Consider the following 19,363-nt stretch of genomic DNA (forward strand, 5'->3'; position numbering starts at 1 on the left):
GGATTCTTGAAGACTGAAATAGTCATATTTGGGGGGGGGCGGTGCAAGGCTTGCAGAAGATGGAAAGGAAAGATTAAAAGGTTGACAGCATTTTTTTTCTTCACTTGAAGCCAATTTATTTTTCTTTGAGTTAGAAGTATTCTGCCTTGAGACTGGAATAAACCAGTGGTGCCAGGGAACCACATTCATCACACCAAGAAAAAGCACCATGAATGAGACAGCATGACAAATATATTCTTCAGAACCCAGGGCAGAGTGTTCAGAAACAACAGTAAGAATTTATTTATCTCTTGGAAGCCTGGCAGCTAGCTTAGGAAAGCTTTCTCCCCAACACCTCAACTGTCCATTGTTTATGACATTAACTCTATTAATTACATGGTGCCCCATCCTATTCTAAAGAGACTGATAGAGTTGTTCATGGACCTAGGACACACCCACAAGTTATCAGTTATGGTGACTCTTGCCTAGAAGAGCCTATGGCCTTGACCCAGTCCCATAGATCATGTTGGAGAAATGGAGATCACCAGAAAGAGGTGAGGTTAACTCTTTCTTGCTTAAGGTTAGCTTTAGACGCTAATGGCTGATCCTGGATCTAGAATCAGACTGACTTGCCTTCAAATTTCACCTCCAAAGGCAAAGTCATGTGACCTTCAGTGACTTAACCTCTGGAAACCTCAATATCCTCACTTGTAAAATAAAGCAAATTATAAACTATTCCTCAAAGGATTTTTGTGAGATGAATATGAGGCACTGAAGTAGCTGCACATGCCATATATTAAGTGTTCCAGAGGTGTGAGTCATGATTACTGTATTTCATTTTCTGTAATCAACCATTCCAAAGTGACTTGTCAAATTAATTTGTGACTTATTTGTCAAATTAATTTGCTTTCTACCCATTTTTTGTACTAAACATTTGGACTGACATCTACAGTCTTCTAAATTCAGGGTTTTCAACCCATGGGTCTAAACCCCTATGATGATCATATATCAGATATCCTGCATATCAGATATTTACATCATGATTCATAACAGTAAGAAAATTATAGTTATGAAGTACCAACAAAGTAATTTTATGGTTGGAGGTCCCCATAACATGAGAAACTGTATTAAAGAGTCACAGCACTAGAAAGTTGAGAAATCGCTGAACTAAATGATCTCAAAAAACGAAATTTTAGAAGACTTGTTGAGGATTTTTTGGTGTGGGAGATGTTGTTTTGCTTTTGAAACAGTCTCACATGTAGATCAGCCTGGCTTTGAACACATGGAGATCTACCTGTCTCTGCTGTCTGGATGCCGAGATTAAAGCCATCTCTTGAGTTTTATGCTTAACTAATAACTTTTTCACTAACCTGTTTTTGGACACTGTAATTACCATCAAACTTTAGTGATCTAATTGATATTTAGTAATAATTTAATAAATAATATACACTTTTATAAAATGATGGCAGAGGTCGAAGTGACCTCTGTAATTACCGAATCAAATGCTTTAAAAAGTTAGCACAAAAGTGGGTTCTGACAAGCTAGGGGAATTACACTCCTGTAAGAATTACTATACTTAGATTACTTCTCAGGCACTTTAATCTTGCCTTATTTCAAAGATGCTTTGAATAGAAAACATGAAGAGTGTGTCTTAGACATTGCTTATAAAAACAAGATGCTATAAACTTCATTAAAAGAAACCCTGGCCTCACAGCAACAGGTCAAACATGAACTCTCTGTACTCATTTTGAAGGTGAAAGAAAGATGCTTGTACATTTTCACTCCAGCCTTCCAAGTGGACCATTGCTATCCCTTCTGAGTCAGACAGCAGTCTTGTTGACATCAGCAATCCTCATAAGTCATTACAACCCACCTCTCTTAGAAGGGTTCTAGACTTAAAGAAGAGAATTTTGGCCAATGGACACGTTTTTAGTTAGGAAAAGTAAACTCAAGAGATACTGTACACTACAGTGAAAGCATATACTCTATACTACAAAATCTCTGAGAGTTGATTTTAGGTATTCTCACAACAACAACTACAACAAAAAAAGGCATATGAAGCAATATACTAATTAGCTTTTACTATGTGTCCTTGCATAAAATATAAGAATATGAGAGAATATATATGAATTAGCTTTTCCTAGGCATTCTGTATGTATACTTATATTAAGATGGATGTAATCCAAAATTTGCTTATCCAATAAAAAAAACTAAAAGTGTGAAAGGTTTTTAATAAATATCACTAGGCTAGTGGGTGGAATATCTCAATAGCAGAAAGGTAAAGAAGCATGCATATAAAAATACATGTAACTAGAAAAAAGAAGTAACTTACTTTATCCAGCAGAGAACACTTCCTTTTTGTGATTTGCCTGATACCATCTTTAGCCACAACAAGAAACAAGCAGGATCTCAGAGCAAAAGTTTACTGTGGGATAGCAAAACAATAAAATAAAAATAAAGGGCAAGCAGAGTGGGAATTCTCACAAGCTGCTTGAATAGATGACACCACCATCATCCCAGAGCTTCACAAAAACTTAGATTCCAAAGACTCAAGTTGAACAGTGTGATCTGGTAGGCCTGGGATAGGACCCAGGAAGCAGATAGAAAACCGTTGTTAAATATAACTGAAAGGTTGGAAGAGTAGGGTAAGTATTGAGAAGTACAGTCTAACCAAAAGCAATATGAGGTCCAAGTGTAGGCCACAGTTGCAGCCCTTTCTGGTTTTCTTTTGTTTCATTTTTGTTTGTTTGTTTTCCCTTTTTTTGACAAGGTTAAGCCCTGCCTGTCCTAGAACTTCATCTGTAGACCAGGTTGGCCTCAAATGCAGAGATCTGCCTACCTCTGCATCCCGAGTACCACCATGCCTGGAAATAGCTTTATTCTATAAAAAGAAAAAAATTTTCTTTTTATTGAAAATAGATTTTTTCCATACAAAATATTCTGATTCATTTCCCCTCCCCCCATCTCCTCCCAGATCCTCCTCTTTTCCCTTCCCACCCAAATCCCAAAGGATAAATTTCTTAATAGTATTCTAATTTTCTTCTTTCTTTTTTTTTTTTGGGGGGGGGAGGGGTAGGGGGTAGGGGGTAGGGGGTAGGGGGTAGGGGGTAGGGAGTAAGAGGGCAGGTTTATTCTCCAAAGAGACTGTGACTTAATCAGGAACTTTTGTCTCTTTTTAAAAAGTTGGGTGGGAACCTTTTTAAAGTAGATTTTATTTTATATGCAAGTGTTTTGGCTGCATATGTATGTGTGTACATAGTGTGCATGTTTGTTGCCCATGGAGGTCAGAAAACAATCTCAGGTTCCCTGGAACTGGAGTTACAGAGGATTGGGGGCCACCATGTGGGCGCTGGAAGTAGAATCCGGATCCTCTCTCCACAAGAGCAGCCAGTGCTCTAAACTTCTAAGCCATCCTTCCAGCCCTAATTTCTTAGTCCTGTACTTTATTTTTAACCAAGTTCAAAATAATTTTAACAAATAGTGAGAATAAAAGCTGTCAATGTACTGGTCTTCATTTTTTTGTCTTTTGTATATTTGCAGCGCTTCCTATTTTGTGTTTGCCCAGCTTTAAATATTCAGTAATCATGCATCGTACTGTGAAAACAGAATAATAATGAAAAAAGTTGGTTGTCTTAGTGAAGTCATGTGTCTTGGTGGTGTCAGGTGTCTTGGTGATATCATGTGCTCTGGTAATGTCATGTGTCTTGGTGATGTCAGGTACCTGATTATGGAACTACCTTTTAATCTTAACTAAGTGCTTAAGAGAAGATTATTATGAAGGTCATAAAGGATATTGGAAGAACGTGGAAGGTCCAGGGTAGATATTGACACTCAGATCCAAAATTTACATACTGGGAGTTTAAGAATAAGTAAATATTCAAAGAAAAATCAGTAAAAATGATTTTCAGGAAAATAAAATGAGATGAAGTTTGAGAAGTCTTGCCAGACAAGGGTATAAAGTTGCCAACCATGTTTTTCCTGATTATCTCTAAGATAAAAACCTCAGAATGTTCATGCTCACCTTTCAGAATCCCACATGACAGAAATATCTTTACACAGAAAGTGATCTGTCAAGTTTAAAAGCACACATTGTGAGCATTTCTAAATGTTTCATTTGGGTGTAGCCTTTCTGTTTTCATAATACCATTATGTTAGTGAAAACAAATTTGAAGACTGAAATAAATCTGATAGCTTACAAAAATCTCACACACATCTTCCTTTGGAAAATCCACCAATGTATTTTTTTTTTCTTATGGTCAGTTTTTTTAATTGGATATTATATTTACATTTCAGATTTTATTCCCTTACCCCATTCCTCCAATCACCCAGGAACCTCCTATCCCATCCCCCCTCCTCATGCTTCTATGAGGATGTGCCCCCACCTAACCCACCCCTACTTTCCCCTCCTCACCCTCGAATTCCCCCTTACTCGGTGTTCAGCCTTCATGGGACCAAGGATCTCCGCTCCCACCTATGTCCATCAAAGCTATCCTCCTTATATGTACTGATGGAGTCATGGGTCCCTCCCTATGTGCTCTCAGGCTGGTGGTTTAGAACCTGGAGAGCTCTGGTTGGTTGGTATTATTGCTTTCCTCATGGGGCCACAAACCCTTTCAGCTCCTTCAGTCTTCTCTCTAATTTCTCCATTAGGAAACCCTTGATCAGATCAGTGGTTAGCTGTGAGCATCTGCCTCTGAATGCATCAGACTCTGGCAGACCTCTAAGGAGACAGCTATATCAGGCTCTTGTCAGCATGCACTTCCTGACATCCACATCAGTGTCTACCTTTGGTGACTGCACATGGGATGGATACCCAGGTGGAATGGTCTCCAGAAGGCCCCCCCTTCAGTTTCTGTCCCACACTTCGTTTCCATATTTGCTCCCTTGAGTATTTTGTTATTCCTTCTAAGTAGGACCGAGGCATCCACACTTGGTCTTCCTTCTTCATGAGCTTCATGTGGTCTGTGAGTTGAATCTTGGCTATTTCAAGCTTTTGGGCTAATATCTGCTTATCAGTGAGTGCATACCATGTGTGTTCTTTTGTAATTGGGTTACCTCACTCAGGATGATATTTTCTAGTTCCATCCATTTACCTAAGAATTTCTTGAATTCATTATTTTTAATAGCTGAGTAATACTCCATTGTGTAAATGTACCACATTTTTTAAAGACATCAACAGTAAAGTACTCTAGGAAGGAATGTCACTGTCCCAAATGCTCAAATGTTATAAATCAAACCAAACCTTTGTAAAGGGAAGATCTTTAATGTCTCATCAAACACATCAGTGAGAAAACAGTGAGCATAGAAAGTCAGAGGTTGATGGGGACGTGTGAAGTATTGGCCACTATGCCTGTCTTATACAGTGTGTAAAGATTCTATAGGAGCCTAGCTTTTTAAAAGTTGTATCTGAGTTTTCATATGAATCTATCATATTTCCTAAATGTTCTCATCTTCTCTCCAACCTGATGACCACAGACGGTGCAATTACAGAGACACTGATAAAATTCTAATCTATTTAAAAATTAAGTCCTTAGGCTGAAGAGATGACTGAGCAGTGAAAAGCGTGTGCTGGGCTTACAGCGGACCTGAGTGCAGTTCCCAGCACCCACACTGGTGGACATAACAATGACAAGAAACTCCAGTACCAGGGGTCCAGTGCCTTTTGCTGGACTCCACATATATCTACAATTACACATGCACAAATCAAACCCCCATACAGGCCCACATATAAACACATAATTTTAAAATAAAAGCAAATCTTTAAAAATCTTTAATTTCTTAAAACATGGAGATGACAGTATATACCCACAGTATTTTTTTTCATGGGACAGAGACCCTGAATTCTCACTGCTCTCTGGTCTATACTGTGGTCAGGGTGAGTCCAGCTTTTCTTCCAACTCTTCTGCCATTGTAGGATTGTTATATAAATCACTCCTCCAATCCTGTTGCATCTCTAGTTATTGTCTCCCTGTTTATTTTGGGTTTCTCTGTCTGAATAAGTAACATCACATTTATTCTCCACAGATGTTTTTCTCTGCAGAGTTAATTCTTTAACACAGGTGAGCTGGTAGTTTTTTGTCTGTTGATTGTATCTTACAGATAAATGCCAGACAAGAACCACAGGACATGATAAATGAATGTAATGTCAAGGCAGCTCTTGGAGTTGGAGGTATTGATCCCAATGGAATAAAAAGAGTGAGTTACTATCATTACTTTTCTGTCTTTGAAAACCACTGTTCAAGTTAAGATTACAGAAAGGGCATCATGTCTGTAAACTTCCCCCAAATGTATCCTAACTCATATTGTTATTTTCAAGATCACTGTAGATTATCCATGAGTGTAGATGATTTGATATCCAGTCTACTTTATTCTCTGATATCTTGCAGATGTCCAGTTTCAATGAGCTCACATGTTGTCTGGTGAATATTTTGCATTAAAACATAAGTCTCCTCAGATTTCTCCTTGTGCTTCCGTGGAAACCCTATAAACAACCAACAGTCTCTCCTGTCTTTGACTCCCTCAAACAATACTCAGGATGGCCTGAGTCCTAATACCAGTCTGAGCTCTAAGAAGAGAGAGTCTGTACTAAAAATTGTCTATGAAAAAACAGTCATCAGGGTTTAGAAAAACTGCAAAGGAAACTACTGAATTCCAAGGACAAGTAACTCATGAAGATGTTACTACAGGACTGGAAACCCTGGGCCTAAGCACCCTAGCTCCACCCTATTCCAACTCTGCTGGAACTTCTCATGGAACGTCACATAAGAAGTGATCACAAACACCCTTGATTCACGCCAGGTTCCCTGAAAAAGTTGGAGAGTCAGTGAGAGTTGATTTGATGGAGCAAATAAGGAACTACAAGCTCAGTTGAGCCAAGGTTGCTGAGAATTTGGAGGTAATGATGGTCATACCATCTTACCAGTGGTTGCTTATTGCCTACCCCTTTACCTTCCTTTCCTCTAATACCATCCCTAAAAATTCCAACTCAGGGGTTTCTTTCTATCAAAGGACATCTTCTCCAGTAAGATATGTCTTATCAACTCTATTAGGATCCATTAATATAATGTTTTTATAAGATTTGTTTATTTTTATTTTATGTATACAGATGTTTGCCCATGTGTGGATGCATGCACCACATGTGTGCATGGTGCCCATTAAGACTGGAAAAGGGCATCAGATCCTCTGGAATTGGACTTACAGACAGTTGTAAGTCAGCATGCAGATACTAGAAAACAAACCCTCTGGAAGAGCAGCAAGTGGTCTTAACCACTCAGTCAACTCTCTAGCCCTAACATAGCTTTTTTATGCAACAAACTTAACATGAAATTGTACAGGGTAATTAGTATACTCCAAAGCAAAACTCCAGTATAGTATCCTATGCTTCCCTGAAAACTATCTTTCTATTTTATTGATTTCTGGACTGGAAAATATCTCATCTTCAGTGGGTAGAGTGACCTAACTTCTAATCAGGAGCATCTTCATCATGGTTCACAGAAATGACCTTTCTGCCATTCTGGAATTATGTTTGAGTAGCAGCTGATATCTTGTCATATGCCCCACCTCCCTGGCCACAAAAATTGAGAAATGAGGAATTAACTCAAGCTGAAACAGGCACACTAGTATCCTCCCCAAAGTAGGTCCTTGACCCAAAAGCACTTATGAAAGTCTTCACTTTGTATTCTGAGCTGGAAACTAGGAAGACCAACATTAAGTACTTTATGGCCATGAGTGTGGTGAGCACAGCATGGGATCTTCCACCATGGCCCTGATGTAAAACATCTCAGGGGAGTCTAGTCTGAAAACAGGAGGCCTTTGTTAGTCTGTTGTTCTCAACATCATCTCACCTCCCATTGTAGGAAGTTGGCATACACTTGCATATTCATCCTGCTGTGAAGGAAACTTTTCTCTTTCTTGGGACTGGGTGCATGATGTGAAACTCACAAAGAATCAAGAAAAATTTTTAAAAATATTTAATTTCTATAGGAAAACCTTCCTTATCTTCATTTCTTACAATGAAAATTAATTTTTTTGCAAAGAGAGATGCATGTATTTAACAAGTAGTTTAAATAAAGGGAGTAAAATCATGATGAATACAGAAACAAATCAACAAATAAGAGAAGGGCTGGGTGATAGCCCATGGGAGAGTGCTATCTCACATGCAGGAGGTCCTGAATTCAGTTGTCAACTGGGGAGGAATTTCAGCAGTAAGGACAACAGCTACACAACACTGTTATGGAGCAGCCAGGAGCCTGGCTGACACTGAAGTGATTGGAAATAAGGAAGCTGGAGAGAAGGAAAGGGAGCAGAGAATGTAAGGTCTCACAGAAACTACCTTTTATTCCATGAAAAGTAGAAATCCACTGGCGTATTTTTAGCCGACCCTAAGCTGTGGCTACTGAGAGTCAGTTTTCAGGGTCAAAGGTGAACAGTGATTGGAGAGCTACCACAGTTTCCCAAGTGAAAAATTATAGAAATCCACACTAGGATGGAAACACACAGGTGAGAAAAGAAAAACACTGTGTTTTTACTATATCTTAAAGACAAGGACAACAGTCTGTGTCCAGAGTCAAATGTGCAGCAAGTGTGGAGGCAGTGATGATGACTAACAGTTACAAGGAGATTGAAGAGTAAGGATGAGGGAAGATAGAATAAGCTACAGTAACTCATGTGCATGCAATGCCATGGGGAAACCTATTACTTTGCATGTTCACCTAAAACTTAATTCAGAAAACAGTGGAGGATGGCAAAATGGCTTATTGGGTGAAGTGCTTACCTAGCATGATCAGAGTTCAATTCCAAGCCCTCTAACTTCCACGCAGCATACCATAGCAAACACATACAAAAATTATCTATATACAGTAATAATAAATACTACTTTTAATTTTTTAAAAAGGCAAAGAATAGAGTAAGCTAGTAAAGACCAGAGATCTGGTTAAAGAAACTGTTGGCATTCAAGTAGAACTGTCAAATAATTATGTGTATATACACTTGGAAATGAAGCAGGGTTCTAGAATAGATATAAAATTTCTATCTGTATCATTTACATTGAAGGGCTTCCAGATTTCTATATACATAGACAGATGTGTATGTGCAAAAAAATCATGAAGGGAGTATATAGAGAGAGGAGATCAAGAAAGAAGGCCCAAGAACTACAGTATTTAGAAAAGAGCAAGGGCAGGAATCAGTAATGTGATGGAGGAAGAAGTCAACAAAACAGAAAAAAAAAAAAATCAAGAAACAAAGCAACGAATAAACCAAACTGAGAGAAGACTACAGTGTCTTAGAAGACAAGATGAAAACGTACTCCACTGAAGTAGGTATCCAGTGCAGTTTCTCAAGAGAAAAGAAAGCTCAGAAGCAATGATTGACCATGTGGTTCTGCACCATATAAATCACCAGTGGCCATAGGAGAAGGTGCAAAGAACTGAGAAGGTCACTGTACTGAAGTAACTTCAGGATCAGCTGGAGGCAGAACAAAGACAGAGGCACAGGCCAGAGGCAAGAGTGATATGAGTGAATCCTTTTAGATATGCAACCTGTGTGGATATGAGAGGAGCAAATGAGTCAGAATGGGCAGAGGAAGTATAAGACTAAAGAACAGACAGGACTCACTGCTCAAAAAAAAAAAAAAATGTCCTGATGGAAAGAAAAGTAACAACTGAATTCTAAAAAATTAGAGAGGGTATATACCTTAAAACGTTTTAATGAAGTGAGTGCCATCTTTTTTCTTTTGTTATTTACCTGTGCAAGGGCAGGGGTGTGTGCATGCCAAGGTGCATATGGAGGTCAGAGGACAACTTGCAAAGACCAGTTCTCTCCTTTGAGCATGGGAGTCCCAGACACGAAAATCAGGCATCAGTCTCAGTGGTGGCATTGAGCCATTGTGCCAGCCTTCACTTTGTTTTTTAAATTGTTAAAAAGAAAAAGCCTACAGAAATAATAAGTAAAGCATTGTGCTATACAGGGTACATGTAGTGTTCTGTACAATGCTATGCAGAGTGCCAGAGCTCTCAGTGGTCACAGTCAGCTCTTAGCAGGCATGTTAGCTCCAGGGGCACAAAGCCATAGTCAAGAGCTGAAGCCAAGAGTGGGAATCTGAACAGGCATAAACTCTCATGAGGCAGAACAGTTTTCCATAATCTTCCTAAACAATCTTTAGACCAGATTCTATGGACCCCTCAGGACTAGGACCCTAATAAAGTCCATGCCTATGAAAGCTATTTATAAACCTTTTCTGAGAAGGTTACACAAATATATCGTCTCAAGCACTGTATAAATAATAGTTGTAACTTACTCCTTTGGGGCTGAGTTTTAACAGATCTGAAGACTATATATAGGTTATGTTTTGTCAAATAAAATATAACCCAATGATATTATTTTAAGATATCATATACATACATACATACATACATACATACATACATACATACATACCTGCTACAATAAGTCTTATCATCAGGATAACCACCACCATTTATGCTCCAGACACTGAACCAAGCACTCCATACTAACATTCCAGCTAAGTCTCACAGAACATTGTAAGACAGCTATTATCATCACCATGTGAGACAAAAACATTGGGTTCCTAGAATTAAACTGTTGTCTCACAATGATGAAATGGTAAAACCAGAACTTGTAGCTTTGTTTGTAAAGCCAATGTGTGCCACAAGACGTTGGACAGACAGTAATATGGAAAGATAGACATATAACACACAGATATTTTTAATACAATTTCATTTCCCTCTCCAAGTTATCACGTATCAAGTGGATTGATGCAAACAATGTAAGAACCTCCTGAAAACTGATCTTTAGTCCTGGGATGAGCCCTACAAATACACCAAGAATCTTTTATGCAATAGGCCAACTTAAAAGTCCATGAAAACTGTTATCAGTGCCTTTGTCACAGTTAATTGCTGAGGAGACCTGGCATATGTAAAAGGAACAGTGAAGTAATAGGTTTTAAGATCATATATGCCCTCACACTATTTATAGAGCCCAGGATAAACCTCTGACTGCATTGTTAAGCATCCATGGTTTTCATTTATTCAAGCTTATACTCACTTCATTATTTCTCATATATTAACCCTGCCAATGATATAAGCCACCAAGTATTACATTCAAGCCCACCTTTAGGACTGTACTTAACCCATAAATGCTGTATTTATGTATGTGATAGTTTCTGCTTTTGATGGAAAATGAATTAGCATATTAACAAAATGTTCCATCAAATGTACATACATCATTATAAAGAGTTGCTTTCTCAAAATAGGATTTTAAAAAGCAATGATTGCTCAGATCAAATTATAAGTAGACATGAGGAAATTAAAGTTCAAATGTTAATTTAAATGAGTAAAATAAATCCATCTTTTAAAAGGTAAAATTTGGAGACACACTATTGAAACAGGACATATAGCTGGGGTGTAGCTTGATGCAGAAGGAATTGCCTAACACATGTGTCTTAGGGTCTTACTACTATGAAGAGATACCATGACCAAGACAACTTTTATAAAAGACAACATTTAATTGGAGATGGCTTACAGGTTCTGAGGTTCAGTCCATTATCATTATGGCAGGAAGCATGGCAGAGTCCAGGAAGGCATGGCACAGGAGGAGCTGAGAGTTATACATCTTGTTCTGAAGGCAAACAGAAGACTGTCTCCCGTGTGACTAGAAGGGTCTCAAAGTCCACCCCCACAGTGACACAGTTCTTCCAACAAGGCCACACCTACTCTAACAAGGTCATACCTCCTAATAGTACCACTCCCTGGCCCAAGCATAGTCAAATGACCACAATATGCAAGATGGCCTTCTAATAACAGACTTTGTTTAGCTAGCTAGTTAGTTAGTTAGTTAGCTAGCTAGCTAGCTAGCTAAAGGGAGATGGCATTTGCAGGGGTGAGTTTCTTCTTCCACTAGATGTGTCCCAGGGACCAAACTTGGGTCTTCAGATATGGCAGCCATCATTAAACATGGAATCTCTCACAAGCACAAGAACATAAAACTTTAAAATGAAGATAAAGGTGGCTTTCTGACTTAATCCAATACCTGTCTCCTTTTTAATACAGACATCAAGAAAATATCTGTGTAGGCCTTCATTTTTTTCCTCTTTCTTAGCCGATAAATTTTATTTTCCAGAAACTCATTCAGCAATTGGTCAAACTTAATGACATAAATTAAGAAAGGTTACAAAATCTCTGCACATAATACATATGTGCTTACTTATACATGCACTTTTAAAGTATTTCAGTGGATATATAGAATAGTGGTTCTCAAACCTCCTACTCCTACAACCCTTTAATACAGTTTCTCATGTTGTAGTGACCTCCCCAAGCTTCAATGTATTTAGTTACTACTTCATAACTGTAATTTTGCTAGTGTTATGAATTGTAATTTAAATATATGATGTGCAGGATGTCTGATATGGGGGTTACAACCCATAGGTTGAGTACTGGTGATACAGAGTGATGTTGCATATGGATGTGTATCTGTGTGTGTGTGCGTGCGTGTGTGTGTGTGTTGACTCCGCAAAAAGAGGTACAAACAGCCTGCTAAGGGGCTAGAGAGATGGCTCAGTGGCTATGAGCATTCATTGCTCTTCCAGAGGTCCTGAGTTCAATTCCCAGCAACTACATAGTGGCTCACAGCCATCTGTAATGGGATTTGATGCCCTCTTCTGGTGTGTCTGAAGTGACAGTGCACTCACATACATTAAATAAATAAATCTTTAAAAAACAACAACAGAACTGCCTGCTAGTGACTTCCTAGCCTCTTGCTGTTCCCTGGCACTGACTGTTAACACAGATGCGCATTAACTATCCACACCATAGCTGCATGTCTCTTAATGAGATCCAAGTCCTTACTAATCATAACATCTCCTTAAACTTCTGAGAAATAAAGACAGATATCTCTTATTCTTAGAAATTACCAGTCCATAAAAACAGAGATTAAAACTTCCACTGCTAAGGAGCCATGCACAGCTTTCTAAATCTCATAAAAAGCTCAGCATCTGACCCATTTCATTAACAGGGAAGGTCTATTACCCTGGAAAATACACAGAAAAATATGTGCAGCGTTTAGAGGCATTGAGCAATCCCAGTTTGTGTTTTCTTTCTACACACCCTACACAGGAACATGGGGCAGTCCTGTGCTCCACACATATGCTGTGGTGACTCCATCAGTCATCCCCCCACTCCCACCCTGACCCTGCCCCATCCCTTTTCAAAGGGGAAGGAAACATTTTTTAACTGCTGGAGCAATGCTGCCACCTTCTGTTCACTACATAGAATGTAATAAAGTTATTCTCAAAAGGATCATGAGAAACTTTTTTAAATGATTATTCAATATAACAATGCGCTTGTTTTAAATTTTATATTTTTAAGCTGTCATTATTCTAGAGATGTTTTAGAATCTTTATCTAAACCCAGCAGGACAGACATCATTCAGGGCTTGAGGTGGTACCTAACATACCTTGGTAACCCCACCCAAACATCCCTGTTCCCTACAGCGTGCCTGGCTTCTTGCTTGAGCCAGTTTTATTCCATTTCTGGCATTTCAAAAGTCCTAAGGCCTCCATCAAATTCTGGTTCTACTTTCAAAGTGTCATGCATAGCTAGCCTATAACCCATGCAGGAGCTCCACACAAAGAATATGATGACCCTGTTACACATTGCCTGGTCTCATTGGTTGTTGTGGTCCTCCTTCGTGGGACCTTAAGTTTTATTGACCCCATAACTTTTGCATTCTGAATGCCTGAAAAAAAAAAGCAGCACTGTTGTCTTTTCTTCTGAATATCGTTCAACCACTTCTGCTTCCTAACATGCTGCGATGTAACAGCAGGGCTGCAAAGTCTCACGGCCACAGCCAGAACCTGTGCTACCAAATACTGGCCACCATGATGGACCATGTTCTTGAAAACTGTGAGCCAAAGTTACTTAAGTTACTTCTGTCAGATATTTCACTACAATGAAGGTAACTAATACAAAGGGGGGGGGGCACCAAAAAGTGGGGACATGGCTGTTAGGGATGTGGGCAGATTTGTACATGTTTGAGATGCTTTCAGGAGAAATGAGGCCGAGTTAGGAGGTATGAGCTATCAAAAGCCCTAAAGGAAACACCACAGCCCCTAGATGCTCCACAGGGAGCTACAGTTTGATGACTGCTTCCTGAGTGATAGTCCTGGTGTATCCTAGGTATCCTCCTGCTTCTTAGTTTTATAATGGTAATGTTTGCTATGTTCTACTGGTTCTGCTCCATGTATCTCTTTTCATTTTACAGGGGATCACAGTTACAAAGATTGTCTTGAGTGAGTGGAACATAGTGACACAACTTTTATTTTAGGGTTTTTTTAATTGGATATTTTATTTATTTACATTTCAAATGTCATTCCTTTCCCTGTTTCCCCTCCACAAACCCCCTACTTCTATGAGGGTGCTCCCCCACCCACCCACTCCACCTCTCTGCCCTAGCATTCCCTACACTGAGCATCGAGCTTCCACAGGACTAAGGACCTCCCTTCACATTGATGCCTGACAAGGCCATCCTCTGCTCCATATGCAGCTGGAGCCATGGGCCCCTCCATGTTTATTCTTTCATTGGTGGTTTAAATCCCTGGGAGCTCTGAGGGGTCCAGTTGGTTAATATTGTTCTTCCTATGGGGTTACATACCCCTTCAGCTCCTTCTGTCCTTCCCCTAACTCCTCCATTGGGGTCTCTATGCTTGGCTGCAAGCCAAGATGATTAGTTAAAGGCATCTGCATCTATATCAGTAAGGCTCTGGCAGAGCCTTTCAGTAGACAGCTCTGTCAAGATCCTGTCGACTTTTAATCCTAGCACCCAGAAGGCAGGGGCAGGCAGATCTCTGTGACCTGGAAGTCAGCCTTGTCTATACAGTACCAAGCAAGCCAAGGGTAACATACCGTCTCAAACAAGAAGAAAATTGTCTTGAATCTTAGAAAGGAATGGGCTTTAGAGTTTATCTGTTTTGAAACTAGGTATCCTGTAGCCCATGCTGCCACAAACTTGTTACACGGCCAAGATTAACCTTGAACTTCTGATCTTCCTGACTCCCACCTGAAGTTGTCAGGCTTTCTCATGAGTCTTGTGGTTCTGTCTGTTATGGTTCTGAATTTGAGGCTTTACCATTCTGGCCCACTATAACTGGCTGGGACACTATGTATTGAGTACAAGCTCAAACAACTGGGCTGCAGGTTTGTATCTACATTTTATCTCTGCAAAAATGTTCTCCCAAATTTGTACATGTCTTTTGAGCAAATTAAATAAATTGACATAGAAAGCTACTGTGAACATCTACAAGAGAGGCTACAACACTGTATGACAGTGACGATACAAAGCTGGATTACTCAGATGTTCCTGATGTAAATTAAACTTTGATGAGTTTCAAAACTGAATACAAGGTGGACAAATGGTTCTACTTGTTAAATGCTCTTGGCAGGTAAGCCTGCTGGGTTCAATCCCAACATCCACACAGTGGAACAGAAAACCAACTCCTTAGGCTGTCATCGGCCACCATATAAGGCAGATGGAATGTGCACAACTCCCCTAATACATTTTAAACTTTAATAAGAAAAAAAAATGAAAATTGAAACCCATGACAATTGGATGTGGTACCATACACCTGTAATCAAGTGGCTGAAACAGATGATTGCTAGTTCAAGGCCAGCTTGGGAAACCAGTGTCTGTCTCAAAAACAAAAAATAAGCATCACTGTGTTTTGAATATGAAATAAAAAAAATGTCTAAAACGGTTGAGTTATAACTGCAGTCAGAGTATGCAATGGGAAAAGTTAGATCTAAAACTTTAAGCAAGAACGAGTGTCTTTTCCAAGGAAAAGTAAGAATGTCGAAGCTTGGTCAGGCCATACAATTGCCTGCAGAAAATAACCCAAGCACTAATGACAAGAGAGGCGGGGCAGCCATTCTTGAGAGCATAACTGCACAGTTCCTGTCTAGTTTACTTTAGGCTTACTTTAGGTGACAGTATTAAAGGCCATCAGGTGTAATTGTAAGAATTACTGTAATAGTTAGCTCTAATTGCTTAACATTTGTGTCATTTTGCTTAAAGCTAACTTTGAGAGGCATTGCAAATAGATATATCCTCTTCTATCAAATAGTTGTATCCAAATAAATCCTGGGATTACATGAGTCCCCTTCCTAGTACTCCCTCCTCAAAACCCTAAAATCAAGCATAAAGCAATATGGTAATTCCTTAGCAAAACATAAAAGATGTAAGCCTCTTCTCCTGATTAGCTGCTGTTATCAAGAAATAAAATCTCCACATTTCAGAATCCTAGAGCAAAACTAAAAAGACTCCCTGCTCAACTGTTCAGTACTTTATGTCCATATCATATATATGTGGAAAGTGTAAGAAATATCTGGTGGTTCGTTTTCTAAGGAACCCAACCAGCTTTGGTCCAAAATGATGTCTAATGCCTACTAGTCTAGCTATTCTGCACACATCCAAACTCAGCCAAGCCACACCTCCCACCCAAACCAGTTTAGAGTCAAAAATTACTAGAAGTTAAGCTTACCTGCAAGATCATTAGCTGATAAGCCTTAAAATAAACAGGATGTAAAACAAGAAATAATATAGTGAAGGTTTCTACTGTGAAAAAGAAGACAAATGTAAGTAACAGCAGGAAAGGCAGGATCTCAGCTGCATTTAAAGCTGTCCCTTGTGATTCCTCAGTGATGAGGAAAGGAAGAGTCATGTGTTTGGTGTTCAGAAACTGGTCTCTGAGCTAAATTGCCACACCTGTCCTTCTGGGCTGCTGCTTGAGTAGGCAGAATTGTAAACTAAACTATCTCCAATAAAGTAAGGAGCTCCATTTCTCAGGTTTTTTTCCCCCAATTAAGTTTTTGTCTTAGTGTTTCATTGCTGTGAACAGACATCATGACCAAGGCAACTCCTATAAAGGACATTATTTAATTGGGGCTGGCTTACAGTTTCAGAAGTTCAGTCCATTATCATCATGGTGGGAAGCACGGCACTGTTTAGGTAGATATGGTGCTGGCGAAGGAACTGAGAGTTCTACATCTTGATCCAAAGGCAGACAATCTTTTGCAGGGAGCTAGAAGGCCCTCTTCCCACTGGGCGAAACTTGAGCACAGGAGACTCAAAGCTTACCCCCACAATGATGGAGTCGTCCAAGGCCATGCCTCCTAACAGTTCCCTCCCAGGGCTGAGCATATTCAAGCACCACAGTATTATATCACTGTATAATTCTGTCTTCCCTAAATAAGTGTTAGCATTTCTCACACAAGTTGTCTTTTTAAACGTTTGTTTTTTAATTGACAAAGATTAATAATGGACGCTTGAGATTTAATGAGAGGTTTTTGTAGCCAAGGTTCAGTTAAATCAGTATATGCACTACCTACCCGTTTCTCCTGGCTCCTTCAAGCCTTATGGGGAGAGTTCAATTATACAGGTAGGGTATTATATTTTGCTGCTCTGAAAAATTTTCTTAGCACAGTAATTACACATACACATATAGACTAGAAATTACTGAGCTTTTTCACTTCAATATGATGGAGAAAGCAGCTATGTGGGTTCTACTCAATGACATACAAGCAAACCTACCTGATAATCAGTTTCCTGGTATTTACTTTCAACTTGTGTTCCAGTAGCAAAGAAGAGAATAATCAATAAAAGGAACAAAGGAATTTAACTATCATGGCTGGAACACTTCTTTTTCCCCTTCTTGCCTTTTTTTCTACTAATTTTTAATATTAATTTTTAACTTTATTATAAAAAATTGCAGAGCTGGGGAGATGGCTCAGCAGTTAAAAGTACCTGTTGCTCTTACAGAGGACCCAGTTGTTTTTTCAAGACAGGGTTTCTCTGTGTAGCCCTGGCTGTCCTGGAACTCACTCTATAGACCAGGATGGCCTCAAACTCAGAAATCCACCTGCTCCCCAAGTGCTGAGATTAAAGGCGTGCAGCACCACTGCCAGGCCCAGGTTTGATTATTACCCACATGGCAACTGACAACCATGTGCAACTCCAGTTCCAGGGAATCCAATGCCCTCTTCTGGCCTACATGGACTCTAGGAATGCACATGGTACACAAACATGCAGGCAAAGTACCCATACATGACAATAAGACCTGAAATTTACCTAAAATGTTGCCAAAAAAAAAAATCACCAAAACATATAACACTCAGTGTTATGTCCCTACATGACAAAATTTAGAGTATTTTTGACTGATCTTATTTCAAACTATAGCCATCTGAAAGACGTCTTAAAATGTTCAGTTTCTTCTTAGTCATTATCTGTGTGCTCCTCTGTGAGACAATGACATAACTGTAAGACTTCATGCCCAAGTGTGATAAGGACCCTGGCAAGCTGCAGCACATGCCTATTTAGCAAAAATTAGCTGCCTTGGAATTCCTACATTTACCTGGCATCAAGTCCAGAAAGGAAGATTTTTAAAACACTTATTGTTTATCTCCCCCTAAGAATCTCAGTCACCTATTTTTACTCTTTTCACTTTTGCTCCTTTAACCTGATTAACAGCAGTGTGAATTATCTGAGATACATTTACTCAATATTTCTCTAAGCCAACCAGGTACAAAAAGGACTTTTGTCCATTTTTAAATGTGATAGGTAGTTGAGCTGAGATGGAAAAAGGACAAATCACCAGTGCTGTCTCAAACATGCTTAAAAAATTATTACAGTGTAAAGTTTCCCTGAATTTACGTTTTTTACTAATCAAGGGTCTCAAAATAGCCTTTAAAATTTTTTCAGACCCCTAGAGCCAAGTACCCCATACTGTAATATAATAGGATGTTTCTTTGTCCTGCTCCGTAGCGTAGCCAAAGCTGAGCAATTCAGCCTTGGAATAAAGGCCATTATCAAACCAAACCCATTCATCCAATTAAACACTTAAGTGCTTCTCATCCTCAGCACCACTCTAGGCACCAGACGTTTACAGCTATGCTTGCTCAGAGATGCCAAGCACACCCGGCCCTTGACCATTCCCATAACAAGGCTTCTCTGGAACCTCCTCTAACTTATGTAATATACAAAACAGGACATAAGCGGGAAGGGGATACTGACACCTTCCACCACTACACGCAGGACCTTTGGTCAGACTATGGATTCTGCAACAAAGGCAGAGAGTAAGTTCTCACTCTTGATTCTTCTGGACAAAGATGTGGCTGGGGAAATTGTTAATAGCCTATATGCAAGCACAACTTAAATTGAATCCTCAGTATACACTTAAAGTGGGAGTGGCTACACCTGTGGTGAGTCATAAAGGAGTATGACTGGGGATTACTGGAGGTAGCCTAGTTCCAGATCCAGTGAGACCCTGTCTGGAATAAACAGAAGGCCTACTTTCTGGTTCCTAGTGCACACACCCATATAC

This window comes from Arvicanthis niloticus, chromosome 30, assembly GCF_011762505.2.
Source record: "Arvicanthis niloticus isolate mArvNil1 chromosome 30, mArvNil1.pat.X, whole genome shotgun sequence".
Taxonomy (NCBI): domain Eukaryota; kingdom Metazoa; phylum Chordata; class Mammalia; order Rodentia; family Muridae; genus Arvicanthis; species Arvicanthis niloticus.